The 22,162-nt window shown below is 45.7% G+C and overlaps 1 protein-coding gene across 1 annotated transcript in view; it reads right to left on the reverse strand.

Annotated features, from left to right (window-relative positions):
• Window positions 1-4,213: 4,213 nt before the first annotated feature.
• Window positions 4,214-22,162, reverse strand: part of LOC148004955 (uncharacterized) — a 42,883-nt gene continuing 24,934 nt past the window's right edge. The window contains exons 3-5 of the mRNA XM_087559366.1: window positions 15,620-15,750; window positions 6,229-6,369; window positions 4,214-5,931 (exon numbers count right to left, since the gene is read on the reverse strand). The gene's annotated coding sequence lies outside the window, so the exon portion shown is untranslated. The remainder of the gene's footprint in view (window positions 5,932-6,228; window positions 6,370-15,619; window positions 15,751-22,162) is intronic.

Below are 22,162 nucleotides of genomic sequence, written 5' to 3' on the forward strand. Positions count from 1 at the left end.
ATATCTATGGATAAGGAAAACAGTCATCTCGACACAGAGTCCCCTCTACCATGACAAGGCATTATCTAGGCAAGCACATTTAACGTGAAACATAAAATGCATTCCCAATGATCTCAAAATTAAGACAAGACTGTTCTTTATAATAGTTTTGTCAGATACAAGAAAAAAAGAGGAAAACCACCCAGATGTGACAGTCAACAACTGACTATTAAGTTATGACACATCCATGATATGAACCCCACACAGTATTACAATTGGTCCGTGAGTGGATAGGCGGGCTGATAGACTGAATAGACAGGCAGATGGTGACCGCATACATAAATAGTATTCTATACATTAAAAATAGCTCTGAGTGGAATCATGGGCCAAAAATATGCTCAACACTGTTAAGAGTGGATCCCGTAGAAGACAGAGATAGACAGAACTGAGGGAGGGTTGGGATTGGAAGGTTCTGGGTAAATTCACACATTCCTGAGCTTCTTTAAATGTTCTTGGAACAAACACTTTGTTCTCCATATTTAAACCACGTTTTAAAACCTAAGGTTAACGGCAGTAAGAAAGCCACCAGTATCTACAGTCAACAGCGTCAACAGGGGGAAATACCTCCAAAGATGTGTTGGTTGTTTCCCTTTCATTGTGGGTTTTTTCTTCAACTTTATGTGGGTTTCTTTTTGGTTTTGCATTAACCATTATTTTCTAATTGGGACAAAGGTTATTGGGGGTGGAGGGACCATGATGGTCTTTCTAGGTTGCACACAACAATGATCACAGCGTTTGTAAAAGACTGTGCTTAACTTGCTTTGGTTTCTAACGTGGTCACAATGCCTCCTAACCCCGTGTGGATCTTTTATAAAACCACTGGAAAAGTCAAATGCTTCACTTTACTGCCAAGCCAGATCGCTTTCTGGACTTTTTAAATCTAGTCGTTTCTTTGAGGTTTTTTTTTTTTTTTTTTTTTTTTTGGTTCTTTTTTTCGGAGCTGGGGACCGAACCCAGGGCCTTGTGCTTCCTAGGCAAGCGCTCTACCGCTGAGCTAAATCCCCAGCCCCTTCTTTGAGGTTTTTAATCTTCCTTTCCCTCCATTCTTTATGGAATTGTTCACTAGCATCTCCATCTTCCATAGAGCTCTCTCCTATTTGAGGACACCCCTCTTGACCCAGGTCTTCATCAACTCAGGCATGAGCCATGGCGTCTTTCGCTGTGCACAGTTAATATGACTCTGTCTTTATTTGCATTTCCTTACCGTCTCTGATGTTCATTCACCCATTGTTCTTTATTTGTTTCTCCAACTTGCTATGGTCCTAGCTCCTTGTTTGTGCGCTTGATGTTGCTCCTTGCAAGGAACTCCTTCCTAATGAACTCTACCTGGACTCCGGTCTCTTCCTTATCCCACCATAAATGAAATCCTTTGTTTAGCACATTTTTCCCCCATAGGCTTAATTTACTTTATTTTTCTTATATAAAAGCCCTTATGTGTTAGCCACGGCTGGAGCTGGGTCCACTGTGTGGGTTTCCACAAGATGGTCAATAAATTGCCGATGAGGAGACTTGGTGAACACAGCCTCTTTGCAGAGGTTGGGGCTTGGGTAGCTGTATGTTTGGAAGTTGTTCAGAGTGACAGTGAAGCCCCTGACTAATGTACACAGTCATCCAAGCCGGCCATCATGAGTAGCTTCTTTGGCACAAGAGCAGAGAAGATGCCAATGCCACCGCAGGCAGGGACACACCAGCACAGAGCCACAGCGGCCTGTTACCTTGCCCGGATCAGTGTAGGGCTTGCCAATCTTGTCCCTCCAGTAGCCTTTCTACATGGGGACGATGGAAAGCTTGGCCAAGATGATGGACCCCTCAGATGGCTGTGGCTACCTCCTTGGAGATCTTAACGCCAAGATCAACATGACCACTGTAGTCCACAATAGCCACGAGAGTCTTGAACCTGGTCCGCTAACCACCTCCAGTCTGCTTCTGCACTGGCACGACCTTTAGAATCTCACCCCTTGGGGATGTGACCAGGAAAAAGTCAGTAATCTCAGTCTCCTTAATGGGCAGGGAGAGCAGGGAGATCTCCTCCGGGGACTTGATCTTCATGCTGTTGACCAGGTGGCCCAGTTTGGGGAGAAGGATCTACTCCTTGCCTTTGGCTTTACCTCTATGAGTCCCACAGCCCCTAAGACCAAAGGAAGCCACAGCAGCCTCCTAATCCTGGGCTCCTGGGTCCTCCAGGCCCTCCTGCTATAGCAGCGTCATCTGCTGTTTGTTATTTTCCCAAAGAAGCAGCAGCTGTTTGGAACATTTCTTAGCCATGTGTTGTATATTAGACACTGGCCTGGTCAGGGGGAGTATTGATTTATTTTTCCATGACTAGACCACAATCAAAGGATTATAATACTCAACTTCATGGTATGCCATCTGCCTCAACAATACTTTACTATGCTCTACAATAACTGGAGTTACCCAAGAGCCCCTCATTTCTCCTCTTTTTCCCTCTAAATGTCTCTTGTTTTGTCTTGAGATAGGGTCTATCTATGTAGCTCTGGTTGTTCTGGAACTGGCTATATTGACCAGGCTGACCTTGAACTCACAGCTACCTTTCTATCTCTGCCTCCTGAATGCTGGGATTAAAGGTATGAGCCACCACTCCCACTCTGAAACGTTTCTGTATTCAACAATACGTGCCACATTATGTGCTAGGTTTCATGCTAAGTACTACAGAGGAAAAGTGAATAGTATCTGCTTCCTACACAAAGAGTTCAAGCTTTAATGGTTAAAGTAGACAGACAAAAACAAAGAGTGACAAACTCTTTTGACGGCAATGCCCAGAGGAATGAAAGAAAACGTGTTTAATTCTTCTGAGGAGGAGCAAGGAAGGTTTCCCAGGTAAAGTGATGGCTGAGGTGACGGGGATAGAAAAGGTGAGGACTGTATTCTATCTAAGCAGCAAGAATTGAGTTCTGAAGGCAGAGGCATTAAACAGCACAGCTTGTGAGGAAGTCGCTCTGCGTAGCTGGGCAGGACCCTGTGAAGTGGAAACTTCTGGTTTCTTTGGAAAGTCAGTTATGTCAAATGATGTCTTGCTGGGGCACACAGGTGAAAGGATGTTTGGATGTAGCAGACACATGAAAGGCCCTGTGATGAAGGAGTATAGATGTGACCCCCACAGAGAGTGGGGGATGAGCACTGAGCATTGATTTGGTTTGCTCCACCTCGATATTCTTCACTAAAGACACACGCGTATTGGTTCGCCTTACATAGTGAGCTCAACTTGTGTTAATGCTACCATGGTGGGAAACTCACCCAAGAACTGCTTGTGTGGTTTCTGCAGCAGCTTGCCCCTTCTGCAGCCTTGTCTCAGGCCGGCTGGCAAGCCTGGTGGTCTCTTCAGGACTGAGCAACAGCTGCCTGGCATCTGCTGAAAGCACTGGACTGTAGCTGCAGGTTCAAGCCCAGTGTCTGCCTGCCTAGACGACTGCTCTGCAACTACTGAGTCATATTTGGTGTTCGCTACGGGACTGAACTGCTGCCTAAGAAGATCGAGCTCACCCCCAAAGAGCTATTGCAGAGCAGGTCCACTTCCCCCACATGCTAATAACTTTTCTCTTCCACGACCTCTGCTGGGTGTGGGCTGGAGTTGAGGTTGAACCCTCATTAAAAGCAGGCTGCAAAAACTGTTATGTCTACACTCAGGTCTTTTCCCCCTTGTATTGCATTCAAGGAAATGAGAAAACACTGAGGGATGTCAGCCAATGAAGGAACACAGTAAGATTTATCTTTGAGAAATTTCTTTGGTGGTTACCTGGGAAATGTTTTACAGTGACTGATGAGGACAGGTGAGCTAAAGAGTCTGTCATCACCCAGATGCTCCTAAAGACAAGGAAGTAAAGAGAAGGGGGCCAGCAATGGTGTGAAGGAGTAGAGCATTGGGTTTGGGAGCAGGAAATGGTATGAAGCCATGTCTCTCAACCTTCCCAACACTGTGACCCTTTACCACAGTTCTTTGCGTTGTGGTGACCCCCAACCATAACTTATTTCATCGCTACTTCCTAACTGTTAAGTTTCCTACCGTTATGCATTGTAAGGTGAACATCTCATACCCAGGATATCTGATAGGGGACCCCTGTGGGGATCCAGTCCCTCAGGTTGAGAACCACTGGTCTAGAGAAAAGGAAAGGTAAAATCAGTGGGGTTTATCTCCTGTGGGGCTTTTGAGGATGAGAGAGAAGACTTGACTTGAGAGTCTCTCACGATGTGGACACCCCAAGCAAAAGATGCAGGTAGGTTTTCAATTCTAAAGAAGGGCAGATGAGTTAGAGTAGCCCCTTAGTCAAAACAGACAACAAATACAGTGCACATCCCAAGGCTAAAATATGGTGGGTTGAACCAACTCACGGGCTTCTGTCTCCACGTGGACTGTTCTGACTCCCCTGCCTCAGTCTTTGGCTTTAAGGATGCCCGTGGTTACATGGCCCAGCTGGATAACACAGGATATTCTCCTTGTCAGAGGATTGGTTAATTCCTCTCTGCTGTGCAACCCAATATGCCAACCGGCTCTAGGATTCAAATGTAGACTTACTTAGTGGAAAGTGAGAGGGGACATTGATCTGTTTGCCATGGCCGTCTCCTTAGAAGCCAGTCAGCAAAATGAACCAAAGTAGTAAGGAAGCAGGTTGTAGTCCAACCTCTCTCTCCTACAAAATGGAGTCAATAGCACCTGCCGTAAAGAGTGTTGTTAGGGGGCTGGGGATTTAGCTCAGTGGTAGAGCGCTTACCTAGGAAGCGCAAGGCCCTGGGTGCGGTCCCCAGCTCCGAAAAAAAGAACCCAAAAAAAAAAAGGGTGTTGTTAGGGTTAAATGAGTAGATATTTACAAAACATGTAAAACTGTGTCTGTATCATAGTTCTTTTTAAAACGCATCCAGGGTCGACAAGATGGCTCAGTGGGTAAAGGTGGTTGCCACCCAAGCCTGGACCTGAGTTTGATCTCCAGAGGCTACTCCAGAAAGTTGTCCTCCGACTTCAACACATACACTCTGTTACACGTGTGTACACATGTACGTGCACACACATACACACACACACACTAAATAAACAAGCAAATAAATAAATGTGAAAGGCAATCAGATTAAGGCAGACATCAAATTAGTTAAATAGGCAATTTGTGCTTTCTAATCCCTGTAGTTTGAAGAATACGATGGTTGCAGAAGTCCACGGACTGAAGACTTAAGACAGCTGGAGATGGGAGCAGGGCACTGCTTAAGAAGGGATCGAGAAGGATTTGAGTCATCTTGAGGGAGATGGGACTTTGGAAAATCTGCAGTGAAAGCTCTGAGGACAGGAGCTGGTGGTCAGAAAGGCTGAGCATGAGAGAGAGGGAGTGGCTGATGACACAGTGAGATCCCAGCGGAGTGGAAGACATGTGTGTGTGTAACTGTGAACCTGAAAAGAAATGGTGACATCCAAATCCTGGGGGAAACGCTGAGGATGAAAGCTGGGGACTGAGAACAGCTCCTGTCACAGTTTGCTGTCTGGCAACCATATTCCTCACAGGTCTTCACCCCTTGGACGGTTCCCCAGAGGTTATGAGTTCATGTCCCTGGTCCCAGCCCAGGGTGCCGCACATTGTGCTGGAGCTCTGGTCTCCTTCAAGACATTTCTTTGACAAAGGTGCATGTGCTCCACTGTCCATACGACCACTTCTCCTTTCTGACAGAAAAGCCCATCAGTTAGAACCTTACATGAAGAGAACAGGATCCGTTCATATTAGTGTAAACTTTTCACCATGGTCAAACTTGCACGAAAGGATAAAATAGGAGATGCTCTTCGACCGAGCCACCGATTTAACGACTGCCAACCTATGACCAGGTCTGTGGTCTTGTTTATGTTTCTCCAGTCACCGACTCCATTTCCTGCCTCATGTTTTAAAGCAAACTGGTTTTCTTGAGAAAAAAAAAAAAAAGTCAGATATTTGTGATTAAGTAATTCAGTTGTCTGTTTCTCAGTGGCAACAATGCTGTTCGAACTTGAATTAGCGCAGCACCCTCTCCTCCTGGGTGCTGGAAAGGTGGCTCAGCGGTTAGGGTTGTTTGCTGTTCTTGCCAAGGAGGACCCGGTCTTGGTTCCCAGCGCCCACATGGAGCGGGGTGGCTCACAACAGCTTCCCACTCCAGCTCAAGGGATCTACTGCCAACGGCCACCTCAACTGTACTCACAGTAAGCTACCGCCTGACACTTACCGTAGACATGATTTCAAGAGTCTGAAAATGACTTGAGGAACTATCAGGAGGCACACACTTTCAGAAGTGGAACAAAGGCTGCAGATGTTTTCCCTGCTTTTGCCGCTTGCCCAGCTCAGCGGAAACTCCTGTCTATCTGTCCTGTGGAATGACAGACAGCCCGGCTTACACGAGTGATTTCAAATAGAGTGATTTTGGTAGCAGCTTAGTGACTTAACATCCACTTAGTGTTAAATTAATTTTAACAGCACAGATAAGGCCCCCCAAGTGGGTCCTTCAAACTCATTCCCACATCAAACCCCGAAGAGAAAGGCTGAGCACCGGTGGTGGACATGTTTTATCCCAGCACTGGGGAGGCGCAGACACAAAGGTCTGTGAGTTCAGGTTCAGCCTGGACTGTGGAGAAGTAACTCTATATGCCCGTCCCAGCTCCCAAATAATGCTAAGCTAAATTCGGCCAAGCGGTTGGTCACCTCTGTTTCATTATCCAACGTCCTTGGAGTCCCAGTGTTCCCAGAGTTCCTCTCTCTGCCAGACATCCCAGCTTTCTACCCCACCTTTTGCTATAGGCCATAGGCTTTTATAACGCCTTAGGCCGGCAAAGAAGGCCAGAGACACACCTTCACATGGTGTGCAAAACATGACTCCAACACAGAGGTGCTTCTAGGAAACCAGGGCCATACACTGAGCTGCAAACAAACAAACAAAAGCCCACAGGACAATCAACCAGGAACCAAGCTAAGTGTGACCCATGTCTCCACATAAGGCCAAAGGCCATGATAGTCTATACCATTTGTTTAGGAAAAGACACACTGTAAAATATTAGAAATGACGCTCAGACAGTTAAGTGTAGCAGATAAATTCTAGCTTTAAAAAAGTCCTGGGGTTGGGGATTTAGCTCAGCGGTAGAGCACTTGCCTAGCGAGCGCAAGGCCCTGGGTTCGGTCCCCAGCTCCGAAAAAAAGAAGAAAAAAAAAAAAGTCCTGTAGTGCAGTGGAGTTGGGGCTGAGCAGTGACGAGTGTGCACTGCACTTCCGGAGGACCCAAGTTCAATCTGTAGCACACACACTGGGCAACTCACAGCCACTTGCACTTCAAGCTCCAGGGGATCTCACACTCTCTTCTGACTTGCTTAGGCAACTACTCTCACATGGACCTGCACACGCACACACACACACACACACACACACACACACACACACACAATTAAAGCCCTCTGGCATCCCAAGTAGAATAATGAGGAAATCAAGCCGCCAGTGACTCAGCTGTCCCTACCCTCACGGGGACATACCCATACACATATACATACATATATTTACAGAAATAAATAGAATTTAAATAAACAGAATCCCCCAGACAGCCAAGTAGAGTAGTGGGAAATATATCAGAGACTTAGCTGCAAGATCATTGCTGCCCCAACAGATCTATGGGCTCCGGGAAGCCGATTGTTCTGGCGTCATTCATTTTATATTTAGCCCTATCAGACAGTCGCTTAATTAGAATATCTACTCAGAAGTATATCACTTGCATATGTCACTCAAAATTAATTTAGAGATCTAAATACACATTATTTCATGGCACTGTTTTATATAGTGAGAAGAAATGATTTTAAGCGTCAAAGCAGTTGGGACTGTTGGGATCCAAGAGTCACCTCACAAATCACACAACCACCGATCTGAGTCAGAAAGAGACAGTTTACTAAGCCTACACCCCAGGACTGGTCAGTCAGGGCCATGGTTCACATTCAGGAACTGACCTATGACGTTGAGTTAAAATTCTACTGACCTATGACGTTGAGTTAAAATTCTACACGCATTCACAAACATCTGTGCCAAGTTATTTCACCAATCAGGTGTTAATTATTAAAAATGAATCACTCTAAATTATGCTATCCCTGGCTACCCTCCAGCCCCCATTCCTGTGGTTTGCTTGCCACTGGACTGCTGTTTTCTCAGTCATCCAACTTCTGTGGCTAGCTAGCATAAATCCCCATAACCCGGTAAAATCAAAACGCTAAAATCTCAGCTCACAGAATGTCTATGCAATGAACTCTGAGCCAACTGATATTGATAGGAGCTGCCCGCCTAGATCGGACAACTTGTCCTGTATTATTCTATCCCTCCCATGATAGCCATGGCTATTCAAGCCACATGAGTCTGGATTGTCTTCTTCCTCCATCTTCTCTGTTCTTCTGTCCTCTCTGTCCCCTGTCCCCTGTCCTGAATCTCTGAAAAACTTAGCCCCGCCCACCTTTTTCATTGTCCAATCACAGGCTCTAGTCTTATATTTCAACTGCCCTCACCTGCGTAGGGACAGCAACCTGCAATCAGGATTTAGGGATAGGGGGGTTTGCTGATGGCTATCGTTTAGTTTTCCAAGGGCCCAGAACATAGCAAAATGTGTAACCAATCTCAGCATTAGAAAGTTTCCTAGTAACAGCAGAAACCCATGAGGAAGTTTCCTTACAATGGCAGGCTGGCCAGGAACAGTCACCCAGGCCTTAACATTCCCTCTGTGCCTTAGTATTTGACCGATGTCCAAACATTTTACCTAAGTCCCAACCATTTCAGTCTGACATTTGTCCATCTTCCTGCAAATAAGTCTTTCCCTGTGACTAAGGTCTGGCCCATGGGTGAGGAGCAGAAGTGTGGTGTAATCCCAGCAGTTGGGAGGCTGGGGTTGGGAGTCCAAGGCCAGCGTGAGATGCGTAGTGAGACACTGTTGGGGAGAGAGAGAGAGAGAGAGAGAGAGAGAGAGAGAGAGAGAGAGAGAGAGAGAGAGAGGGAGAGAGAGACAGAGACAGAGACAGAGACAGAGACAGTACAGATTGGATTATATCAAGAAAAAACTGTGTATCAAACAGTATTATCATTAGAATGAAAAGACAACCCAGAAGATGGGAAAAAAGCACACATTGGATAGGAATTAAAGTCCATTCTACGCCACACAGAACAGTTCAGTCAAACCATGAACAGATGAATTGAACGGACAGACATCTTTCCAGGGACAGGAACTAGTACTAGTGAACAGGCACAGGACAAAATGCTCACCTCACTCTCTGTTAGGGAGGTACAAGTGAGAACCACCCTGTGGTGCCCTCCCAGACACATCGTGAGGCTGCCCTTTAAGCAAACAAGCAAAAACAACTTAAAAAACCAGCATTGGTAAGAAGTGGAGAAATGCCCTGCCTTGTGAGAATACAAAATGACACAGCTTCAGGGAGAACAAAGGGCATCCATATGTTCACGCTCACTGTAGCTTTATTCACAGAACCGAAAAGCAAAGAGGCAACCTAACTATCTACCAGCAAGTCCATGGAAAGTACACGTGTGCAATGGAATAGTACTCAGCCTGGCAAAGGGAATCCTGGCCTATATGACAAATGAACACTGATGTCATGATATTCATCAACTACCATGAACTGGGCCAGCCATACACAAATGCTGGCAGGACTCCATTCATGAGTAGTCCCGATAGTAGTCAGATCCCAAGGACAGAGGAAGAGTGGCTGCCAGGGGCTGAAGAGAGAGAAAGAGTATTTACTGGAGTTTGAGAGGATTAAAAAGAATTCTAGATTCGACACTGGTAATGGTCGCACAGCAAGGGGAACATGTGTAAATCCAGAGAACACGCTAAATCACACACTTAAAATGGTTACACTGCAAAGCTTGTTGTGTATGTTCACCAGGCTTACCCTGGGAATATGCTCATGAATATGTTGGCATATGTTGCTACCTGTCTTCCTTCCTCTCTGCTGGCTGGGATGCAGGTTCATGGCTGGAGCAGAAATCTTTCCTGGCGCCTCACAAATTCTGCCCTGCCCAGCTCTAAAGGAGTAACAAGAAAGCATGGATTCCTGCAGGGCAGGGAGCCTTGCCCGGCCATTCATTGTTCTTTTGGATCTGTTCTTACAAATAAACCAGAGGTCCGATCTGTCTGTAACTTTATAGCAGGGCAGCCACGCTGCTGTCACTCTCAGCTCTGCTGGGCCTCCTTCCCAAAAGATCTCCACAGCAGAGCCTGCTCCTTACATAGAAGGAGGGGGCAGGGAGGTCAGAGAACCATCACCTGAAGATCCGGCCATTCCTCCCATCCAGCTGTATGCAATTCTGTCCTAATTACACACAGCCGGGAACACCCACATCCCATAAATAACCCCACACACATGCTCTGCAAGGGAACTGGTTCTCCAGAGTTAACTTGGGAGAATCGTCCCTCAGTTTGTCCTGGGAGGGGAAGGGGAGCATGAGGGGAAGGGGGAAGGGGAAAGGGGGAGGGGGGGAGGGGGAAAGGGAGGGGGAATGGGGAAGGAGAAGGGGGGCAGACCTTTGGCAAAGGGGTAAATGTTACATCTGCCCCCCAGGGAGAACGCCATAGTAGCAACCTCAGGACTCAAACATTCATAGGCTTCAGAGTCAGAGGCTTATGCACAACTGAGGTAAGAATGAGCAGACTTCAAACATGTTAAATTCCAAACATTTTTAAAAAAAAATCTAGTAGGAGAAAAAAGTAACGTAGAAGTCCCAACTTCAGTTCACTTATGCAACAGGCTAACTGCCTCACAAATAATAAATATCGTAAGATGATAAAATAGCTTGTTGACAGAAGCCTAGCATGGTAGGCACTGGTGGGTAGAGTACGAATGGAAATGGGAAAGGCACTGTGCATTCCAACTTGTGCAAAAATGAAAGGCGGCGTGTGTGTTTACTCACGTGAAGGAGAGATCTAGTGACAGGCGACATTTACAAAACTGTGTAGTTAGTCTCCTTCCTTCAGATACTTGAAGTATGTGTATAAATGCTCAAAACGTGACTGTAAAAACTGTCCCACCCAGGACTGAGTAAGGACCAAGTCTATGTCCAGGGTCACAGAGATTAACCAGGCAGCTGGAAGAAAAGTTATAGCCATGCAGGAGGAGTGGTAGGGACAGAGAAGAGCGGGGACGCAGGGAACACCTTTGGGTTCTATATGACAAACACGATGTTTTATAGTTAAATGGTTGGGGTTGGGGGACAAATAAACTCCATTGAGGATTTTACAGTGTTTTTTTTTTTTTTTTTTTTTTTTTTTTTTTGGTTTTTTTTTTTTTTTTTTTTTTTGGTTCTTTTTTTCGGAGCTGGGGACAGAACCCAGGGCCTTGCGCTTCCTAGGCAAGCGCTCTACCACTGAGCTAAATCCCCAACCCCTTTACAGTGTTTTTTAAAGGAGTAACAGAAGCCTTCAAATGAAGTACACACCAAGTCCTCGGATGTGTGCTCGTCACTGAGTCCATGGGTAATGTTGTGCGATTGACTTGGACCCTGAAGACTGAGCCTCCACACTCCAAACAAAGCAACATACAGGGGAGAGCAAAACAAGGATGGGAGATTAAAATACACTGTGAAGGGACTCTCGCCAGCCCCAGCGGGGACCTTCTCCCTCACTCCCTCTGCCATGCTAGAAAACAAAACAAAACAAACAAAAACCCTTTAGATTGCCTTCCTGAAGCAAGCCACCAAGGTCTATTTCCTTATTTGGCCACTTCCTCCTCCTCCTAAGGCTGACCACCAAGGTCCCCCTATCAAAATATTGAAGTCCAGCATTCTAAAGCCCCCTTTGGCTGCCCTAATTAGCCCGCCCAATCAAAATTACACACCTCACTGTAACATGAGATTTCCCCTTTGACATTTTGCCTATGGCCACACCTGTCTCCTGTCTATCCAGAGACAGCACTTGGTGTTGTCCCCTCCCAAAACAAATACCCCTTCTCCTGCTCCTTTTCTCCCTTCCCCTCTCCCACCTGCCTTTGCCTCTTATCCCCTGCCCTTTGACCTTCTGGGGCAAATAACTTCCCTCTGTGCTAAGAACTTGATCTTGGGGTGTCCTGGGCAGATGCTGTTCCCTCCCTACACATTGAGTGATACACTTACACAATTCTAGAGGATCACAGCAGATTTCAAAGTGTCCAGCCTCTCACTGTGCCCTGGCTACTGCCAGGGTCAGTGTCTGCCTGCCCTGAAGACTGTTTCCCTCCACCCTCCATCCTGTCCCAGCTTCAGAACCTCACAAAAAAAATGGTCCCATGCTTCCAACTGGCCTACTGATGGATCTCAGGGGTTGGTATACAAACACTACAGTGTCTTCAGGCCTTCTCAGGATTCTCTGAGTCATCTATTTTTAAGTACTGCCCAGTTTCCCTGTGGAATGAAACTCCAGCTGCTTATTGGAATAAGCTGAGTGGGTACATTCTCCGTTGGCTGGAGGGGGGAGGAGGAGGGAGATGGAGGGAAGAAGGGAGAGGGAGAGAAGGAGGGGTGAGGGAGAGAAAGGGAGAGGGGGGGGAGAGAGAGAGAGAGAGAGAGAGAGAGAGAGAGAGAGAGAGAGAGAGAGAGAGAGAATTTCAGAACAGTGGGAAAATCCATTCTGAAGGCAGAGTGAGCAAGAGAGAGGGAAGGGAGGGGAGGGGAGGGGAGAGGGAAAGGGAGGGGGAGAGGGAGGGGGAGGGGGAAGGGGGGAGAAGGAGAGGATTTCAGCATGGTGGGAAGACCCGTTCTGAAGGCAGAGCATACCATCCGGTGGCCAGAAGTGGGGACAGAGTAAAGAAGAGAAATTGAACTGAGCACCAGCATTCAGCCCTCTTCAAGATACAAAGTGACAAGCTGCCTAGGTTCCTGCTGGGGACTTCCTGACAGGATGCCCTGTCCTTCCAGCCAAAACAAACTCTTCCTCAAGTTCTTTTGTGAGACATCCCATCCCCCCCCCCCCCACCCCGGACAGCACAAGGAAAATAAGGACTGCAGAAGCCACCAGAAGAAGGAAACCTAAGGGGGCTGGGGATTTAGCTCAGTGGTAGAGCGCTTACCTAGGAAGCGCAAGGCCCTGGGTTCGGTCCCCAGCTCCGAAAAAAAAAGAACCAAAAAAAAAAAAAAAAAAAAAAAAAAAAAAGAAGCACACCTGCTCTAACAGTTCTTGGCGTCCAAGTTCTCGAATTCACATAGAGAAGAGGCAACAAAGCATGAAAACTGAAAGCAAGCATTTAAACAGCTCTGCCCCATCTGAACATTGTTGCTAAACGTGTTTTGTTTGTCCGAAGGACGCTCGGGAGTGGACTGAGACCGCACGGGCCTCTGGGAAACAGATGCACTTGAGATCCGAGTATCTCATGAGGACTTTGATGTTTGAAGTTGAATGTTTTGAAAATGTTATTCTATACTTGCCAAGTAATAACAGACCCACAGCAGATGACCGCAGCGCTCCCATAGCTCTGCCGGTTTAAGCATTTATTACATGACAAGTGTCGCCTCCACGTGCGGTGTCAGGCTGAGAGCTGGGAAGAACACAGGCACGGAACAGTACAGTATATTCTCCGTCTTGAAATCCGTGAGCCCTGGCGCTACTTTGTTAGGAGCAGTATCAGTGAAATCTACCTTTCAATCTTTTCAAAGCCAGATGAGCATGCCAGATTTTTCTGTTAAATCAACTGCTAATGGCCACCTTTTGTCCCATGTGTTTTGATGCTAACGTCAAATACTATATTTTTGTGCATTTTTTTCAATCTCCATAGATGGAATTAAAAAACTGCAAAAGACTACAGAGATGGTTCAACAGCTAAGAGCACTGGCCACTCAACCAGAGGACTCAGGTTCGATTCCTAGCACCCACAGGATCATAACCACCATCTGTAACTCCTGATGCCCCTTCAGACTGCCATAGGCACTAGGCTTGTGCAGGGAACATGGACATACATGCAAGCCAAACAACAATGCACAAACAACTTGTGTAATTCAAAGAAAAAAATCCATTCTCTTAAAATCCAACTGTGAGTTACATTTTAAGTCCTATTATGAAACATGTAAGCAGTTTGTACTTGGCTGCCTTAAATTAAATAAAATGTAATTTAACACTTTCCTTAGCTCCTGCTCAAATCTCAGAGGTATCGCATGTTTTAGACCTGACACAGTTCAAGGAACTATCTGAGAGGAAAGGGATCCAACGACAGACACCATCTTCTGGACTCAGAAGACACTTTCACACAAACACACAGACACACACACACACACACACACACACACACACACAAACACGTCACAATTATACTTTTAAAATAAATCTTAAAAATACTAATGTTTAATCCCAGCACTTGGAAGGCAGAGGCAGGTGGATCTGAGTTCAAGGACAGCCTGGTCTACAGAGTGAGTTCCAGGATAGCCAGGGCTACACAGAGAAACCCTGTCTCAAAAAACAAACAAACAAAAAAGAACAAAAACAAACAAAAAAACAAAAACAAAAACAAAACATCCAAATCACTGATTTTTATCAGCACTTACCTTTATATGTAGAGCTTTACATAGAAAATTATTCAAATGAGACACCATGTTTTGGGGTTGGAATGTATGTGTGCATGTGTGTGTATACGTGTAATACATGTATACATCTGTGCAGTGATAGTACCAAGATCTACATCAGTGGTTCTCAACCTTCCTAATGAGACACAGTTGCTCTTGTTGTGGTGACGCCTCCCCATCCCACAACCATAAAATTATCTTTGTTGCTACTTCATAAGTGTAATTTTGCTACCATTATGGATTGTGATGTAAACAACTGATGTGCAGCATATCTGATCACACACGCGCGCACACACACACACACACACACACTCCTCAGGGGGTTGAGACCCACCGCTCTAGAGTGAAGAAATACGAGCTCTATTGTGAAGCTAACATAGTCACTTGTGAGGAAATGACGCCAATTCTAGAAAACTCAAGCTAGCAGTGAGTGCTCCTTGACAGTGACCCTTCCACTGTCACAAGGAGGGCCCATCAAAGCAGTAGCACACACCTTTAATCCCAGCACTAGTGTTTGGGGGGTGGGAGGCGTGCACTTGTGTTTTGAGTGAGAGTGTATGCTCAAAGAGGCAGGTGGATCTCTGTGAGTTTGAGGCCAGCCTGGTCTACACCGGGAATTTCAGGCTAGTCAGGGACATACAGTAAGAAACTGTTAAAAAGAAAAGTCACGAAGGAGGGCGGGCTCTAGGGGCTGAAGGGATGGTTTGGTAGTTAAGAGCATAGGACCTGAATTTGGTTCTCCTCACCCACATTGCAGCTCAGATGCCCCAGGAACTCCAGGGGGATCCAATACCCTCTTTTGGCTTCCACAACCCTTCATGCACATGGTGCATAATATCATGGTCATCTACTCAAAAAACACTTATACACATAAAATAAAAAATAAATATTTAAATAAAAACAATTATTTTTTAAAAAGTATATTGAAATTTATCCTAGTTAAGAAAAAAATAAAAATTAAAGTGACACTGAGTGGTGCTTTTACTCAAATACTGGACCACATTTCATTAAGAACTCCATACGCTGAAATACGAGACAGAACTATATACTTACTTACATATACTTACAGAACTATATACTTAATAAGAGAATGAAAAAAGTCAGCTGGCCGTGGTTGCTCTTACTATAATCCCAGCGCTAACTAGGAAGCTGAGGCAGGCGAGTCGCTGTAAATTTCAGCCAAAGCTGAAGTTGAGACCTGAAAGAAAAAAGAAATAAAAAAGGAAGGACATGTCGGGCAGAGGCAGCGGCGCACGCCTTTGATCCCAACCCTGAGAAGGCAAAGGCAGGTGGACCTCTGAGTTTGAGGCCAGCCTGGTCTACAGAGCCAGCTCCAGAGCAGTCCTGGCTACACGAGAAACCTTGTCACAAAAACAAACAAACAAACATGAAAGACGTGACTGCTCCTAGGTATGGATGGTGAAGGAGAAGGTTTATATCAGATAAAAGTGAGAGCATAGGCAAAGGCAGGGGCAGCTGTCTGGGAGAATCCATTGTGAGCAAGACCCAGAGCCAGGCCACGTGGGAAGAGGGGTACCTGAGAGGCTAGGAACGTAGAGGCTAGACAAAGAGGAAAGGGCTGAGTTATACAGAGTAGGAAGTCTGGGAGAAGGGCAGCCCAGTCCCTGGATTGGAGACTTTTCGGGTTGGGGGCGGGGCGTGCTAGCCATATCCTGTAACGATAAGGACTGAGAGGTGCAGGGAGAACCGGGCAACCAAGCTGGCTTTGATATGTTAAACAGCCACCTCAGCCTTTTGTCCTGGGTTTGAGACCTAAGAAGATGCTGTCTCAAAGACACAAAAACAATAGCAACAGAAGAATGGGAATGTCCCCTCGTGACGGACAGACGGACAGACAGATACACGGGCGCGCGCTCTCGCGCGCGCGCACACACACACCCCCTGAAGAAAAAAGCAAGTCATAAAACTGCTCCTCCCCTGACTTTTTTTTCTTTTCTAGCCGGTTCCAAATGCTGACGCTGCTCTAGAAAGTTAGCTCCTTGCTACTGTCCTGCTTCAGCTTTTGATGAAAGGACGCGACCGGGCGGGCCATCAGTGTTGACTCTGCACCTAGACAGCCAGAATATAATTCTAGTTTCATTGCTATTAAGGGTATGACATTGCGTAGAACATTAAACCATATTTAAGTCCTATGCTCCGTGTATAAGGCAGAGAAAATTATAGTATGCCTATCACAGGGCTATTTTTAAAATAATACATTAATTCTCTGAGAAGTTCACCCAATCTGTTTTGCGTTTTCCAAACACTCTTGCGTGTGAGATCTGCCGTGCCGTGTGGTCAGCCCACCACACTGACGTTGACGCTCCCTCTCCCAGCATCTATGACATGCTGATGGCTCCCCGGCTAGGGTTTGGACTTCATGCCTTCTTTCCTCTACCCCCTCCAGGCTGAGACTTTGTTTGACTTGGTTCTGTGCACATAGTGTGCACACTGTCACAATCACTGAGAGTTCGCATATACACTGCCTTGGGTCCTGCGAACATCTGCCACCCCTGGCTCCTAAAATCCTCTCACTCTCTTCTTTAATGATTCCCTGGCCTGTGATACGGATGTTCCATTTAGGGTTCAGAACTTCGAAGTCTCTTAAACTTGAAGAAATAAAGTTTCATAGTTTCATAGATCTGAGAAACAAAGCTGTGGGAATGAAGTTCTGGGAATACAGGAGCAAGGTCTTGGTGGTCAGAGTGACCAGGCTTAGTGGAAACTAGCCAAAACAAAAAAAACTGTGCTGTTACAAGGCAACTCCACTTAAATTCGTCTTGTGCATGTATATTTTAGGACTATCTACAGTGGTGGACTTCCATATGACTTTTGGAAAGTCCTTAGTGACAGCTATCCCTCCTCTTATTCTGTCCTCTTCACTACACTTCTGTCCCTCATCCCATTTAACACTTCTTGTTCTATTCTTCTTTCCCCTTTGTGTAGCTGTAAGACTCACGGGAAGCAGCCCGAAGATCGTTGCCTATGGTAGTAAGTACGCAATGAACATGAACTCTGAGCTGAGCTGAGCTGGTCGTCCTTGGTGGGGAAATGAAAAGTCACTTTGATGTAGAAAAAGAGTTTGGGTACAGAAGCACCAGTATCCTGATAGCATCAGCAGGGACACCAGTATCCTGATAGCATCAGCAGGGACACCAATATCCTGATAGCATCAACGGGGACACCAGTATCCTGATAGCATCAACAGGGACACCAGTATCCTGATAGCATCAACAGGGACACCAGTATCCTGATAACATCAGCAGGGACACCAGTATCCTGATAGCATCAACGGGGACACCAGTATCCTGATAGCATCAACAGCGACACCGATTCTTTTTGTTTGTGATCTTTCCTGTGTTGTGCCCTGCTCTGCATTCCCTGAACCAGAATTCAGGCAGGAGTACTGAGAGCAAGGAGAAGGGAGGACAAAGGACAGTAAGTCACCTGTCATGCCTTCTTCACCCCATCCTTACAACTATACTGCACAGAAGGAGGCACATAATGTCCTGTGCTTTAAGCGACTCTTCTGAAAATTACTACAGTTACCGTTGCTGTGGACCCATCCTCAGAGTATAACAGACACTGCTGTAAGGTAACTGTTACTCTCCTGATGTACTCATCGTCTTTGAGGCTTACTCCTCCCCATTCCCCCTGACTTCGAATCTATGCCTAATCCTGGAAGCTTCTAGCCTCCATACAATCTATTCTAGACCTAGCATGTTTTTCGCCTCTGAGACTCACTGCTGAATAAGCTCACCCTTTTCAGTCCTTTCTGAACTCTGGCTGGCTGGTTCAACTCAGCTATTCTGACTCAACCTCCTCTCCAAGCTGACTGATTCAATCTGGCTTCTCTCAATTTCTGACTGAATTGCTCTGAATTGCTTGGCCTCAAACTAATTCTAGCAATCTGTTTTAATCTTCTGGCTCCTTCTCAGGCTCTGGCTCCTTCTGTCTTTACCTGGGCCAGGCTGTTTTCTCTCAGTAACCCATCCTATCACTGTCCCAGTACAACTGCTTCCTTCCTTTCTCTCTGTACTGTTCTCCTAAGTAGCTTCCCTTTCCAGGCTTCTAGTGAGAGTTGGGCATATGCTAGTCTGTCAAATCTTTCTCTGATTCATCACTTTGTCTGGCACTCAATTAGACATTGCTTTCAAACAGGGATGCTTCCCGCTACAAACTAACTTTACCTTCATTGTTTGCTAAGGGCTGAGCCACAACTACAAACAGGTTTGTTTTTGTTTGTTTTTTTGTTTTTTGTTTTTTTTTCTTTTTTTAGTAAACAAAACAATCTCAGGGTTCACCATGTGACCAAATATCCTGCAAATTATTGCTGTCTAGCAGAACAGCTGTGGTTGTTCTCAAAGGACCCTTTGCAAGGGTCCACTGGCGGTCCTTCATAAAACGAGGTGGTAGGGAGAAGGGTCATTAGTTCCTCATTTAAGATCTCAGCCACGGGCTGGAGAGGTGGCTCAGTGGTTAAGAGCACTGACTGCTCTTCCAGAGGTCCTGAGTTCAATTCCCAACAACCACATGGTGGCTCACAACCATCTGTAATGGGATCCGGCGCCCTCTTCTGGTGTGTCTGAAGACAGCAAGTGTACACACATACATTAAATAAATAAATAAATAAATAAATAAATACATCTAAAAAGAAAGATCTCAGCTACTCCCTCTTGTTCACCTCCCAGCTAGCTGTATGTAATTCTTCCCCGGGTACAAGGTACAAGTGTTTGAGAAGATTAGTATATGGAATTAGGAAGGTGGGACCCAGCTGTGCATCTATGCCATAGATTCTGTGGGGAAGTGGCCATCCATGCTGGCATGAGACTTTTCATACAGATGTCCAGTGGGGCCACTGTGCAAGCTAGTTTGGGTGGGATTGTTACCTTGGTCATTGGTGAACAAACTGTCTGCCCAGAAAAAGTTTACACAGCATATTTACAAGTACTTATTAATTTATTCATGCCAAGAAACATCCTAGGGGAAAATTCTGGAAAATCTCAGAGAATTTCATTTTTCATACATATACTGAACAGGAGCATACATCAGAACACTGCAGTTTAAGTATATGCTACAGAACTGCAGTGTAAATAAGTAATGTAGCACTTATATATTGAGTGTGCAGAGAAATAACTGTGGTGTCCAGAGGATCCCATCTGTATCTGGGTTATCTTATGTTCTCAAAAAGTGAAAACTGAGAATGCTATATTCATCAGTATGATTCAAGGGTCACTATATTCCTGCAACAGAATGAGATTTGGTCCTAAAACAGAATTTTAAAAAATTAAGCTACCGAGGAAATTGGGCTGGGGCCATGGCCCCACCCATAAAAGCACTTGGAATGACAAGCCTGCTGACCTGAGTTTGAAACCCAGTTCCCACATAAAAACCATGTGCAGCCATGCACATCTGTGATCCCAGGACAGCTACATGGAATGAGAAGCAGGCTGACAAACAGACTGGAAGCTTGGGGCCAACTTGTCTAAAATACACATACAGGCCAGCAGCAGATCTCAGCACAGCGCAATGAGGTTTTCTGTCTTCTGACCCCCACCTCGGTCCAATGGCACATGTACACATACCACACACACGTACCACACATTTACCACACACACACACACACACACACACCACACACCACACACATACACACACACAGAGCACACACCACACATACACACACACCACACACACACACACACACACACATACACACCACACACATACACACACACAGAGCACACACCACACATACACACCACACACATACACACACACACATTACACACATACCACACACACGCACTACACACATACCACACACACACATACACACACACACCACACACACAATCATTTTTTTCAAACTGTAAAGATTAAACTAGCATACAATATGTGCTGTGCACTGCCAGTTGAATAAAGAGACGGGTATCTTCCTAGTCTTCCGGTGCTCAACCCCAGGTGAAGAAATCAGTGTCCAAAGGACACCGGATAATCAAAGTGTGCTGACAGCAAGCAGGTTACTGAGAGTTCAGAGGAAGGGTTGTCTGGCCGGAATGGTGTTCTCTACTTGGATAACACATGAGCAATGAAGAGGATGGACGCAGACACAGGAGGGACTCACTTGAGAATCAGACAAAAGCTATGACACCTCCCTCCATAAGACTGCATACAGTGTGCACTAGCACGCTTGTGCACGACTAGTTTCAGTGCATGGAGAACAGATCTCCGTGTGATTGACAGCTTCTTATTCTTTACTTTAGAAACGTTCGTTACATCTGTTCATTGTACGTGGTGTCTTTTCACATAAGGACCTTCAAAGACTATTTCAAAAGCTCCCGAATTCTTTATTTATACATGTGTATGTCTCTATGTAGGTATGTGCTTATATGCTCGCTCTCTCTCTCTCTCTCTCTCTCTCTCTCTCTCTCTCTCCCTCTGTGTGTGTGTGTGTGTGTGTGTGTGTGTGTGTGTGTGTGTGTGTGTGTGTGTGAAACTTTCTTTATCCATCTCTCCATTCTTCAACACCTAAGCTGGTTCCAAAACTTACCCGGTGTGGACAGTGCTGCCGTAAACACTGATTTGAAGCATCTGTGGTCTGTTGACTTGGAGGCTTCTGGGTAAGTATCAGGAGTTCCAGAGCTGGGTCACATGGTAGACTGACTTTTCTTTTGAGGAGCCTCCATCCCGATTTCTATGGTGAGGTATGACACTTTGTGATTCCACCACGAGTGTACCAGTGTTCCCTTTGTCCACACCCTCCCCAGCACTTGTGAGGTGTTTTCCTAGGCGACTGCAGCCCTGTCATTCTGACTTCGATGAGGTGGAATTTGATCCCAGCTTTAATTTGCTTTTCTCTGGTGGTGAGTGAGGTTGAACTCTTTTTCACATGCGAATCGGCCATTCCTGTTTCTTCTTTTGAAAACCCTTTGTTTCCTGTACTGATGGGGTTGTTTGCTTTCTTGTTATTTTGTGTGTGTGTGTGTGTGTTCTCTGTGTAGTCTGGATGTGAACCTTCTGTCACATATAGAGGTACCGTAGATTCCCCAACTCTATAGACTGTGGCTTCACTTAACTCCTATTGCTGTCCAGAAGCTTTGGAATTACGTGAGGTCCCCTCATTGATTGTTGTCTGTTTCCTGAGACTGGGTTTCTGCTCAGAAGTTCCCTGCCTATGCCTCTATCTTGAAGTGTTTTCCATAACTTTTTCTGGTAACGGTTGCAGAGTTCAGGTTTTACATGGAGTTCTTTGATCCACTGGAGTTCCTTTTTACTCAGACTGAGAGGGAAGGATGTAGCTTCGTCCTTTTACATATAGTAACAGTTTTCCAGCACCACTCGCTGAAGGGACTATATATTCTCCAGTGTATACTGTTGGCAACTTTTAAAAATCCCAGGTAAGTTTAGCCGTTTGGCTTTATAACCAGGGCCCTCAATTCTGTCCTTTGACTTGTGTGTCCCTGATAGTACCAGCATCCTGTTCTTACTCTGGCTCTGCAGTATGGTTTGAAATCAGATGTGGTGACATCTTCTTCAGTTTTTTCTCAACATTTCTTCGGCTACCTGTAGTCTTCTCTGCTTCCCTTTGATTTTTAAAGATCGTTTCT

Source organism: Rattus norvegicus, chromosome 7, assembly GCF_021556685.1.
Source record: "Rattus norvegicus strain SHRSP/BbbUtx chromosome 7, alternate assembly SHRSP_T2T, whole genome shotgun sequence".
NCBI classification, from domain to species: domain Eukaryota; kingdom Metazoa; phylum Chordata; class Mammalia; order Rodentia; family Muridae; genus Rattus; species Rattus norvegicus.